General features: G+C 29.0%; 1 protein-coding gene across 2 annotated transcripts in view; it reads left to right on the forward strand.

The window, feature by feature from the left end:
* The first annotated feature begins 260 nt into the window (after window positions 1–260).
* The window catches only part of LOC114129268 (uncharacterized), a 51,572-nt gene continuing 39,728 nt past the window's right edge, over window positions 261–12,104 (forward strand). For both annotated transcript variants that reach the window (XM_050202983.1, XM_027993946.2), the window contains exon 1: window positions 261–1,308. The gene's annotated coding sequence lies outside the window, so the exon portion shown is untranslated. The remainder of the gene's footprint in view (window positions 1,309–12,104) is intronic.

Raw genomic sequence — 12,104 nt, forward strand, 5'->3', positions numbered from 1 at the left:
ATTTATTATTATTATTATAACCATTTGTACGTGCGATATTAAATATTATTAATATAAAAAAAAATGTGAGTGATAAAAAATTGAATTATTGTTTATGGTGAATTTGTTGTAAGACTTTGAGAGAAAAAATAAACGACAAAAAAAATGAAAAAAATTTAAAACAAAAATTATCCGGCTTTGAATTAATTATTATTAAAGTAATCGTCTATCTCCGTCCAACAGCAGTCTTTTGATCCCTTCTCCATTATGATTTTTAGTCCATAATATTTTAAGGGTAAGTGATTAGACATTTTGCTCTATCAATACGATATCAAGTTATCGAAATAAAGTCATCATAAATATACCTAACAAGTAACGAATAAGTAATATAACTAATTATAGTATATCTTTTCAGGTAAGTATTTGAAATAAAAATGTATTAGGTATTATAATAATATTGTGATCTGTGCTATGATTGAAAGAGCTACGTCGCCGTCGTCGTCGCCTGCACGTCGATGATTAGTCGTAAAATAATTATATTATTATTTCAATGTAATTACACGGTTATGGTGTTGTGTATACGTATAGTGTAGGTATACAAATCACACAATCGTTTCTCGTATAATAATAATATATAGATAAGAAACCGGCCGTCGCCGCCAACTCGTGTCTCGTAGGTACCACACGCTCATTGTGTCCGAGTAAATTAGTTTTTCCGAAAGGATGGAGCTCGTATGTGTGATGCCGATAACCAGTTTTGTTTTTTATCCCGAGTTTAATTATTATTATACTACCCAGTAAAAACGCACGCAAACGAAAAATGCACTCACGTTTTTCGTCGTCATCGTCGTCGTCTTATCGTACCTACACCATATTCGGACAATCGACCGGAAAATAATATATTATAATTTATAATAGTAAAATTGTGGTAGACCAGGTATCTTATAGGTACTTTTTAATTCTTATTATTAATATATAATATACCGTGGTATGATATTATACCGTCGTCCGAATTCCAAAGAGATAACAAGAACAAGATGTGTGTGTGTGTGTTTGTACGCCTGTACTGCGTTTTCTGCGTACTCATCGGCGGTTTGGACGGGGTTTCTTTCTTTTGAGGAACATATTTTCACCGTATTGTGGGCTTAAACTATACATTTTTAGTAGCTATATTAGTTTTTGTGTTAAAATATGTCGGCGATATTTAAAACACTTTGTGTTCACCCCCATCGAAAACCGAGACGGCGCCTCACGACTGCAGCTGTAAATGTATGCGATTCTCCGAATACCGAATTGTGCATGACGGACGAGAACACATCTGCAATGCAGGTAGGTAATAATATATCATTTGTATAGTATGTGTAAGTGTAACAGACTGATCAGTTTAACTGAATAGATATTAATTTTTAATGGTGGTTTTTGGACCTATTTTTGAAAAAAAAATTAGTTTTTTCTATTACAGTAGTTTTTTTTTAGCTATTTTTCGTTTTACTCAGCTCGTATAAGCCAATATCGATAAATAATATAAACCTAGGTATATTGTTAGATAGTCACAAGGTATTTAACATTTATTTTGTACGGTATATTTTTTGAAAAGTATAATTCAGCTGCTTCAGATTATGAAATAAAATTAAAAATTGAAAAAATGTGTAAAAGTTGAATACAAAAAAATAATAATAATAATAATAGGTAACAGTTGATTATTAGATTTATCAGCGTTATAAAAACTTTATTAAGCTCGTGAAGCATTTAAAAATCACTATTTAAATCAATCACTTCGTACATAAAATTCCTTACAGACGCGGCAGTAGCTACCTTCCTACGCTCGTTTTATAGGTACCTAATAATATAATATATAAGGTTAGGTTATAGGTGCATAATAATAATATTATATTATACGATATGGATGTACGATTTACGGTCGAGGACTCACGGTATCGAATAACACAATAACGCTATGCGCGTATATAATATTATTAAAATGTGTACGCATGCGTGTACGATAAAATAGACGTAGGTACTACGGACGTTTTGCGACGGACCTTGAGCGAGATCCGATGACGAGATCAGCAGAGCGTCGGCGGGTATTGTTTCCTCGGATATTATCATCTTTTATTCTTTGCCGGTCATTTTATTTTTTTTCCCGCCAGAAAATACACATAATAATATAATACATGTATGTATATCATGATATAACAAATAATATTGAGTGTGTGTGTGACCTACCCGCCGAAAGGTACCTTTCGTAGATGTCTACCCGCCTACCCTACCTGCGGTATCTATATATATATTGCCTCAATACCGGCTGGCTACTGCGGGCGGCAGACAGCCGCCGCGGCCGACGCCTCCACCACCTTCACTATACTATACGGCCTACGCTTATGCGGTTCGATTATTTTTTCTTTTGCCGGCGTGCGCACTGCTGCTATCACGAGCACAACACACAACTCGATTTCTACAGATACATAATATACAAAAGCGGACGAAACGAATATAATAACAATCAGAGCGACGTACTTATAAATATAGGCAGGGGTGGTGGTACACATGCTGCGATGATGGCCGGATCCGTTCGGAATGGCTGTTGTAAATATTATCTATTCATCGGTTATCGGTATAATAATATACATATCATATTATTATTATAATATTGCCCCCTACCCCTTGTATTATTGTTTGTCGGTTAGACGATTTAAATGGGTTTTACGCGAAATCGTATTTGTATATTATTATTATTATACAGCAGAAGTGTAGAACGCGAGATGGTTGCGGTTGCGGTGCAGCGCACGTGTGATACACGCAATCGTAAAAACGAACGATACGGCACCTGCAGCTGCAGTAGAAACCCTATAAAATATATTGCTATATTAGGTATGTGGAGCGATTTCTATAAGGGATGAGAAACCGAGCCCGGTATAATAAACTACATGTATAAATATTATACATGGGTAAATATTGCTGAATGACAAAATATTATCTATGAATGAGATAAAAATAAAATAAAGCTCTCAAAGAGGAACTCTGACTTCTCCCCCTCCTTTATTTAGCCGTGGCCGAGTCTGAAAATATAGGTCGATGTGTCATATGCACGTGAATTCACACGCCGTTGCAAGTATAAGTAAATCAATTTTGACAATAATACGGATGTTTGCCGTTTTTTTTATAAATTGCGTTCGAGTCGTATAGTATTATTATACAGATTTAATTAGACGTTTCCTGTTTCTGCGACGTATATAATAATATGTATATAAGTACTTGCCGCAGGAAACATGTAATATATTATTATTATCATTTATTGTGTTACACTGTTACTTACAATAAGGCGTAGGTATTGTAATGTAATTTATTCTTTGGCCGTCTATCATCCGGCGTGAGATGTCAACTGGCGACGACGACGATACCGATCATCGCAATGTCACGATGGCGGTCGTATATTATTTGGGAAAGTGTTTTGAAAAAATAAACGTCTTACGTGTCAAAAAGCACACTAAAACGGCATAATAAAGAAGTTATGTGATAAAATTGTAATATAATATTATATTATAGATAATGCCGTTATTATAATTGTACCTATATTATTTCTATTCGGCTATCTCTATACCAATAAAGGTACCTACAATAATAACTATATCAACCATCATGAAGTGCCTATAAAAATGTATTTTAGTTGTATTATAATAAAACACCTGTTTATGAATACGTAATCGAAAACTTCGACATCAAAACGTTTTTTTTCCATAAAGCACGTGTTTATTATTATTTTTGTGATGTTGTGTAGTACGGTAGCAGTGGGTAATACACTAATATATGTATAGTTGTTAACACGAGAAAATACAAAATAATACTTGTGTATGATGTCAACATGAATGTGTTAGAGCGTCTGCGCCATAATTAGTGTATTACCTATACATAGGTACACGATGGCGGCGTGGTGGCAGGTCGTTGCTAAAGTATTCGACGTATAATAATAATAAATGTACGTAATAAAATACTACAAAAATATATTATATGAAATAAACGAGAAAGATATACCAAGTAGGTACCTATTTATTCTATATTGCTTTCTGGCTGGCTCCAATATATTGTTACACTACGGGAGGTCTTCGAAATTAATATCGTATAACTTTTTAAACACCCGTACACGCGGTAACTAACACATACACGCACATTGATGCGCCGCCACCGACACACGTACACATAAACCCAGGTAGACATTCTCGTCGTCGAGGCGGGCACATCGGTTAGCATTATATTATTCTTTCGTTATAATATGTAAAACGAATATCGTTGTCATTGTTTCGTTACGGTGTGCGGACTGAAAGTGTGACTAGTGAGAAGTGACTATTGTGAACAATTTTAATTTGATTTTTTTTTTAAACCATTCATAGCTGTTTGAATAATTATAATAGTAATTCCAAATGCATACGTAACATACTCAAATAGAGGTCCGTAATCGAATTCATAAAATATCGTAAGAACGACGATCAAATATAGTATTGAATAATATTATGTATACTAATTTGTATCATATTTATACAGTGTATAATAATATATTATATATATGTATGTTATATGATTACGTTTTAGATTATAATCATAATTTTAACAAAGCTTTTTGGCGTAAGCTTAAAAAAATTTGTTAAACAAAGAAAATATTGAAATAATAAGAATATGCAGTCTAGCACATTACATATAAATCGCGTAGAAGAAACATGGATACATAAAATAAATTGGCTGAAACTCCTGAAATTAAAAACGTACTAGATTACTAGGCATATATTTTTTCTCGTTAATGAGATACGTATTAACTTAAATTTAGTATTGAACTACTGATATAACATATATGTAAGCAATATAAAACATAAGTTTAAATGTGCTTAACAAGTTTCTTTTATTGGCTTTATACGAGTGATGTGTACTAATATAAAAATGATTTTTAAAATTTTTAAAATAATAAGTTATACTTAACTTACGTTTTTTTGTTGAAAATTAATAATTATTCGTTAACTTATTGGTTTCCTTTGAAAATTATAAATTTAAGGACTAAAACAATATAAAATATAAATCTAAATAGCTGATTTCTGGTAAAAATAAATATATTGGACAATTTCCATAAATACGCTTTTGGCTTTTGATATAGTGTAAAAAAAAAGTTAGATATATATAGGTAGTTGGTCACGTATTATACACATAACGCACCTGCAAGTCTGCAGCTGTAGTCATAAATAAGTGTTAAATATTAACTCCGTAGGTTAATAAATTAAAAATCGAATTCATTATAACTATTTTTATACGTAAGCAGTTGATTAGAAACTTAACTTAAAAATTCTATAAAATATTCATCTAAAAATTGTACCATGGATTTATTTTTTCGTATAACTCAATAGTCATTTTCGCCAAAAATGAAAACTGTTCGATTCTCATTAGTAATTTCCATCATAATGTATTTTTATGAAAATGAGTTTCAATAAATATTGATTGGATACTGTAAATATATACAATTATATTGTATATTATATTGTTATATATATATATATATAATAATATATACTTGTAATTTACCTATAATTTTAACCATAATGTATTTATACAAAAATAATAAAAATATGTTTTAATTTTTATATAATTATTGAATATCATCCTACTACTAGATGTTATTCGCGTGCTCTTTCCCCGTGGATAATTGTTTGCTAATTATGGGGCTGTTTCTTTGTATTTTAGTTATTTCGATCATAAAATGCTATAGTGTACATACCTTATACCTACGCAAAATAATAATAATTTAAGGTGTTTATAAATTCTCATAAATATAGTTATAGACAATAAAAACAATTTTTTTCTCATATTAATATCATTATTTTTAGTTTTTACACCCAGGAAATATATATTATATAATAATATTATAATGTCGTTAAATTGATAACAATAATAATGATTATTAAAAAACAACATTGGGCATTTTTTTATTCCGTGGGTTTTCACATCATACAGCCAATCATCGGGCTACTCACTTATACTACTTTTCTATTGGTTATTATTATTATTTGAAGCGTTTCAACCTATATCAGCTACTCTAGTCTTAAGATTGAGTACTTCACTCGTAGTTAGAACACAATGATTTATACTTCAAACCCCGCAGGACCGTTCAAAGCACTGAGTCGTTGTCAAATCTAATATACGTCTACAATAATAATTGATTCATTGTCGATTCTATATGCACATTCTGAGGTGGGTCGTATGTGATTTTATACTCTTTAAATAATTATTTTAATGTAATATAATATATAATACATATACATCGAAATCCAAATTTTACAGAAGAAACAAAACTTATTTTGTAATTTGTGTAACTTATTATGTTCCCTTTTCAAAATAAATAAAATAAAGTTATACATACTGTTACTATATTATAGGAATAATGGATCATGTAGTTTATAGATATTAGATATGTTTCGTTTTCATCATAAAATAGTGTGTTTAGATATAAATAACATATTTTTGTAAGAATCTGAAAATGTCAAAATATTGGATACGTTCCCTAACAAAAGTGGTAGGTACTAAAATATCCAACAAACTGTCAGGTATAACAGTAAAAATTTGGCGACAATACGTTGAATGGTGTGGATTTGTACCTATGCGTGACAAAAAATCGGGACTTGATTTTATAGTATAGATTATTATACTTTTATAATTATAAAGCGTACAAATAAAACTCAAACCTATAAATTATTGTTTTGAAAAATCACAAATAAATAACACAACGCAATAATTCACTATAATTGTATAATGTGTAGCAATATTACATATAGGGACTTAACTATAACATAATAAATTGTCTACAACAATTTAAAAGCCTAATATAGAATCTAAAAGGGTTCTCAAATAATTTTTAGAGAAAACTTTATTTGATAAAGATAGAAATAGAACTTTTTTAACTTTTACAGAAACGAGTATCACCTGTGTTCTCTTTACCAGTAGCGTATTTACAGAGGAAGATTTGGGAGATATATCTTCCCCCTTGACACCTCTTTTTTAGCCTATTCTTTGGTTTTTTCCATTTATCACTTTATTAGTACCTAGGTAATAAAATGCTGCGACATTTGGCACTGATAATTTTAGTCATATCTTCTTAATGGAATTCTAAATTTGCCATTGCTCGCCACAAATACTTTCTACCGACTACCAGTAATTACTTATAAAGGTACTTTATGGTATTTTTAGAACTGATTTCTAAAATGATAGAATTTAAAACTATTATCTTTCAGTTTTCAATGAAAACGTTTGAAGTATTTATACTAATTTATACTATTATACTTCAGTTTTTATACATATATGTGATATACTGGATTTTTCAATAAAAAAATCATTTTCAAAACTAAAAATCATTAACGCAAAAATGTCATGTTTTGAGCATTAAACTCAATTATATCTAATTAATTTGAGCTGTTTGAGGGGTAGAACTCCCATATACCACTCATATAATATTATACTGTGTACTATCCCAGGTGTTTTAGGACTAGCTGTATGCATAGGTAAAATATATACAGTATATACTATATACTCTATAGTCTATAATCGTTATACTAGTTATGCACCGTATATAGCTGAGTTGGTATACAATAATATAAATTTATAATATATGTATATTGTATATAGGTATATATAAGTACGAGTATATTATTCGAAATCGACTTTCCATCATTGAACTCGCACACACTCTCACACACACACACACACACACACACACACACACTGGTATAAATTATTAAACACCATCGTAATAATGTGTATATATATTTTATTATACACCTATAAATAAAACATATTAACCCCGTTACAGTAGGTTTTTTTTAATAAATAATTAAAATCCCATTCGATCGATACGTCCCGGCGGCTCCGTGAAGTATTATATTTACGTGAAATCGACTTAATTATTTAACGCCCGTCAACAGTAGTTATAATATATTGTAATAACTTATGGCGGTGCGACCAACATGTGTTTCAATAATCACTTGAAAAGAAAAAAATTCTACCCAATAATTGACTATCGTTGTCGATAAACCGGACGCATTTTTGCCGCGAGTGTCTTCTGGTCCGACGGTGTTCCATGTTATTAGTTAATATATCTGTGAACAGAATATTAATAAAATTATCATATTATTAGAATATTAGTTATCATTATTAGTTATTATGATGAATATCCGTCAGAGTGTCGGACACTCTGACTGACTAGTGTGATTCCACAGACGAGGGTCATGAAGTTTGGACGTATTTAAAATATCTTTAGTACTACCCGTGCGTATTAAGTCGTATACTCGTCTCCACGAATGTATTATGTATATATTTCAAATAATTATGGTCATACAGTATTGTGGTTATGTCTCTCTATTGATTAGTTGTTCCTTATTTTTAAACCATAACTGGCTAATTATTAGCTACCCATATTTATAATAGTAAAATACCAAACATTAAGTAATTTTATATATAATATAAACATAAACTGTCATTAGTAGGTAAATCGATTGTAGGTACCTACTTACATAAATATAAATACTAAGTATAGTTAATAAAATAAAATGTTTAACCTAATTATGAAAATATATAAATACGCTTAAAATTAACGGAAAAATCAATGTAGATCAATAACGGGTATTATTTATTCTTAATTTAAACGAGAAAACTAAGAGTTAATTTGTTAATCAAAAATATTTTCACAGCTATTAAATAAATACTAGATTATCCTAGGACTAGATGCACGGTGTTGTCCGTGACAAATTAAATTCCCGTGGATTTACACCTTTTTAGTTTTTATACTCTGTTAAATGTAAACTGTATAGATTTTTACACAGTTATTCGGGTTGTTTTGACAAAATATAAAATTCATTCTACAATTATATCCAATCATTATAACTATTTTATTTTCTGTATCCAACTCAATAATATATAAATAAAATAGTGTCTTATGAGTCAAGTATTATATGTTGTAAAATAAAAAAAAGTAGCCTATGACACTATGGATCTTTGTAAATCTATTGACAACGTTTTTATGAAAATCGTAAAAAATTATAAATTTGCCCAATAGTCTTCCATTTTATGATTTTGATTTTATTAAGTATACGATATTATATATATTTATTAATTATAGTTTATCTTACGTGGCGTTGCTTTGGCTAATTACCTAATAGTCCAAGTGGATTTACTCAACGCCGCAGTCTTAAACTTCATTATACGTAAAGCTTATACATATCAAAATATCCTTAACACAATTATTTGGTTGGTTTTGACCAAATATATAAAATAAGTTAAAATTATTTCCAATTATATAATAAATATTTTATTTTCTGTAACTATAATGACAACCGAAAACAAAAATGTTCGTTTTTTGTTAGCAAATCCTTGTGTGTATCGTGATATATTTTAAAATCTTAATAAAATTATATCCTAGTACATTTATCGGTAATATGTAGTCAAAATTACTCCAATAAAAGGTATATACTAATATACTCACACAAGTAAAGTTGTAAAGTGTATACACTATACAATATATTAACTAGGTTTTATTTTGTTTCATATGTATAAACATAAATACACAATATTATATTACTTCCACTGAGTTACGAGTAATGAGTAATGACGTGATGTGGTATTAGTTTTACCGATAAAATTTATTTTATAAAAACTGTTTTAAATTTTGACAACGTAAAAATGTATATTCTGAATATCTGATATTCATTTATAGAACGAATGTAAAAAGAAATGCGTAGTGGTATAGGAGTATAATGTATATCATATAATATTTAATTACATGAAACAATATAGAATGTGCTAATGATCATGATCGAAAATATTAGCGATAGTATTGAGATACCACTGAATTAATTAATAAAACAAAACTACTAGTAGAAAATTAATAATTTGATATGTTAAGTAATAAACGATCACAAACTATGATAAAATTATAAAATCATCAAAATATATTCAATAAGACAATTGTCAAGTTGAGGTTTAAAAAACTTTAAATTGTATACACTAAGACTAAGTACACATCACTGCCATTCAAAGGTAATTTATTAAATTTAAAATAATTTTTGTTATTTATTTGTGGTACCTACTACACCTGTACCTATTGACTATATTACACAATTACTTATTTTTATTGATAGTCTTAAATTAGTAAGTAGAATTATGATTATTTGTTGTGACTCTCAGGAATTTGTCAATGTAAATTGTTTTATTTCATCGGAGTAAAATTGTAGTTATTCGTATGTAGTCATGTTTTATATAATATGTGTTATTGACACTTGACATGTATTTTATTAGGTACGTAATATAACAACACAAATTGTTATTAGTTTATCATTAAAAAAAATTTTTGTATGCATAGATTATGTCAGACTCTGTATTTTATGCGATTATATAGTGATTCTCGGAGCCATACGTCGACACAAATTGAAAAATGTGACAAATCTCATCATACCAAATTATTAACATAATATTTTCGTACCTAAGTGCTTAATTAAAAAAGAGATACCATTTTAAAATTGACTTGGTCGATATCAGATTTTTTCCCATAAAAATTTAAAATTTAAAATTTGAGTGGTCAAAATGTTTGGGAGTTTTCTGTTATCATAAATATGATAATACTGCATTTTAATAAGTAATAGGTAGTCAATAATGATATGAACTATGTATCAATTGAATCTCCGAATTCCATCTACAGAATACAACCACCATGGTTTTCCGCGGTTCTATACTATATTCTTTTCTATCATGAGGTGAAATGATTTTCGTCAACGTTCATAATGCAGATATAAACTGCAGTATAAAAACATCAAGGCAGATCGGTTTATATAATATACATACAAAATACAGATTTATTTAGTACACACCTGTTCAACAGGGCGAAAGTCCGTATATAACTAGCGGTGGTCGACGTCGCTTCAGTAAATAATAATATAATAATATAATAATAATAATAACAATGCGTTCTGAGAGAAGCTCATCTGTTGCCAGTATTCTTCTGCAGGGTGGTAGCGGATGTTTGAATTCACACGGTCGAAATAATACAAAATATATATTACAATATACATATATATTATATATATTAATATTATAATACAATTATAATTGTCCGGGCGACTTATACGCACGCATTCTGCGCATTACATATACTCGACCCGCGATACTCACAACGAAAAATGTATTGTACTGTTCCAAGAATAGTATTGTTATATCATATTATAAACAATATACATAATATATTATGTAAACATGGGCGTAACTATAAGATTTATAAATTATCATGCTACTATGTTAGAACTGCGCTATGATAAAAATTAATAAAAATATGTACATCATACATAAAGTGATAACTGGTAAATACAGGCTTCAGCATTATAGTATGATCGAATAAAAATTATCTACATTTTTTAGTAATTTTCCAAAATTATTATAAGACTAAAGTAATTCCTTGAAAGTGGTTAACTGATCAAGTATCCAGTAAACTCCTTTTCCTAATTAAACCCATGTATATTAGAATGTGTATTAATATGTTTGATTGTCATTATGATTTGAATTTACGTGAATTATGATGGTGACAATAAGCTATAATGAATTTGGATAGTAAGTTGAGATAACTTTGGATAAAAAACAAAAGTACAAAAAGGCAAGTGTTTATAAATAATACATGTATCCAATAAAATAATTTTATTATAAATCATAATATTATATTAAAACATATCGTATATACATAATACTTAATATGTATGCTTAATATGTCTACTATAAAGCTATAATCGTTGTACAATATACATAATTAATTTTCTATGCTCCGCGTTCAATGTCGTTAACCATATACCTATTTATTATTATAGCTTTGCAACAAATAGTTTTGATAAAAATTGTTATTTTACTTTCCAGAGGTCATATTATTATAATCGAAAGTCGACTCATACACGTGCGTTTTATGTCGTTGATAAAACGCATTCATACTACACAATTGTTGTTATCAACTGAATAAAAATATCAGGTTTAAAATTTAAATATCATTTTTCTAAAAAATGTTTTATAACATACGTGTATAACAATGAAAATAATTATTGTAAGATAAATAACATTGTTATATT

Source organism: Aphis gossypii, chromosome 3 (assembly GCF_020184175.1).
Source record: "Aphis gossypii isolate Hap1 chromosome 3, ASM2018417v2, whole genome shotgun sequence".
In the NCBI taxonomy this organism is placed as follows: Eukaryota; Metazoa; Arthropoda; class Insecta; order Hemiptera; family Aphididae; genus Aphis; species Aphis gossypii.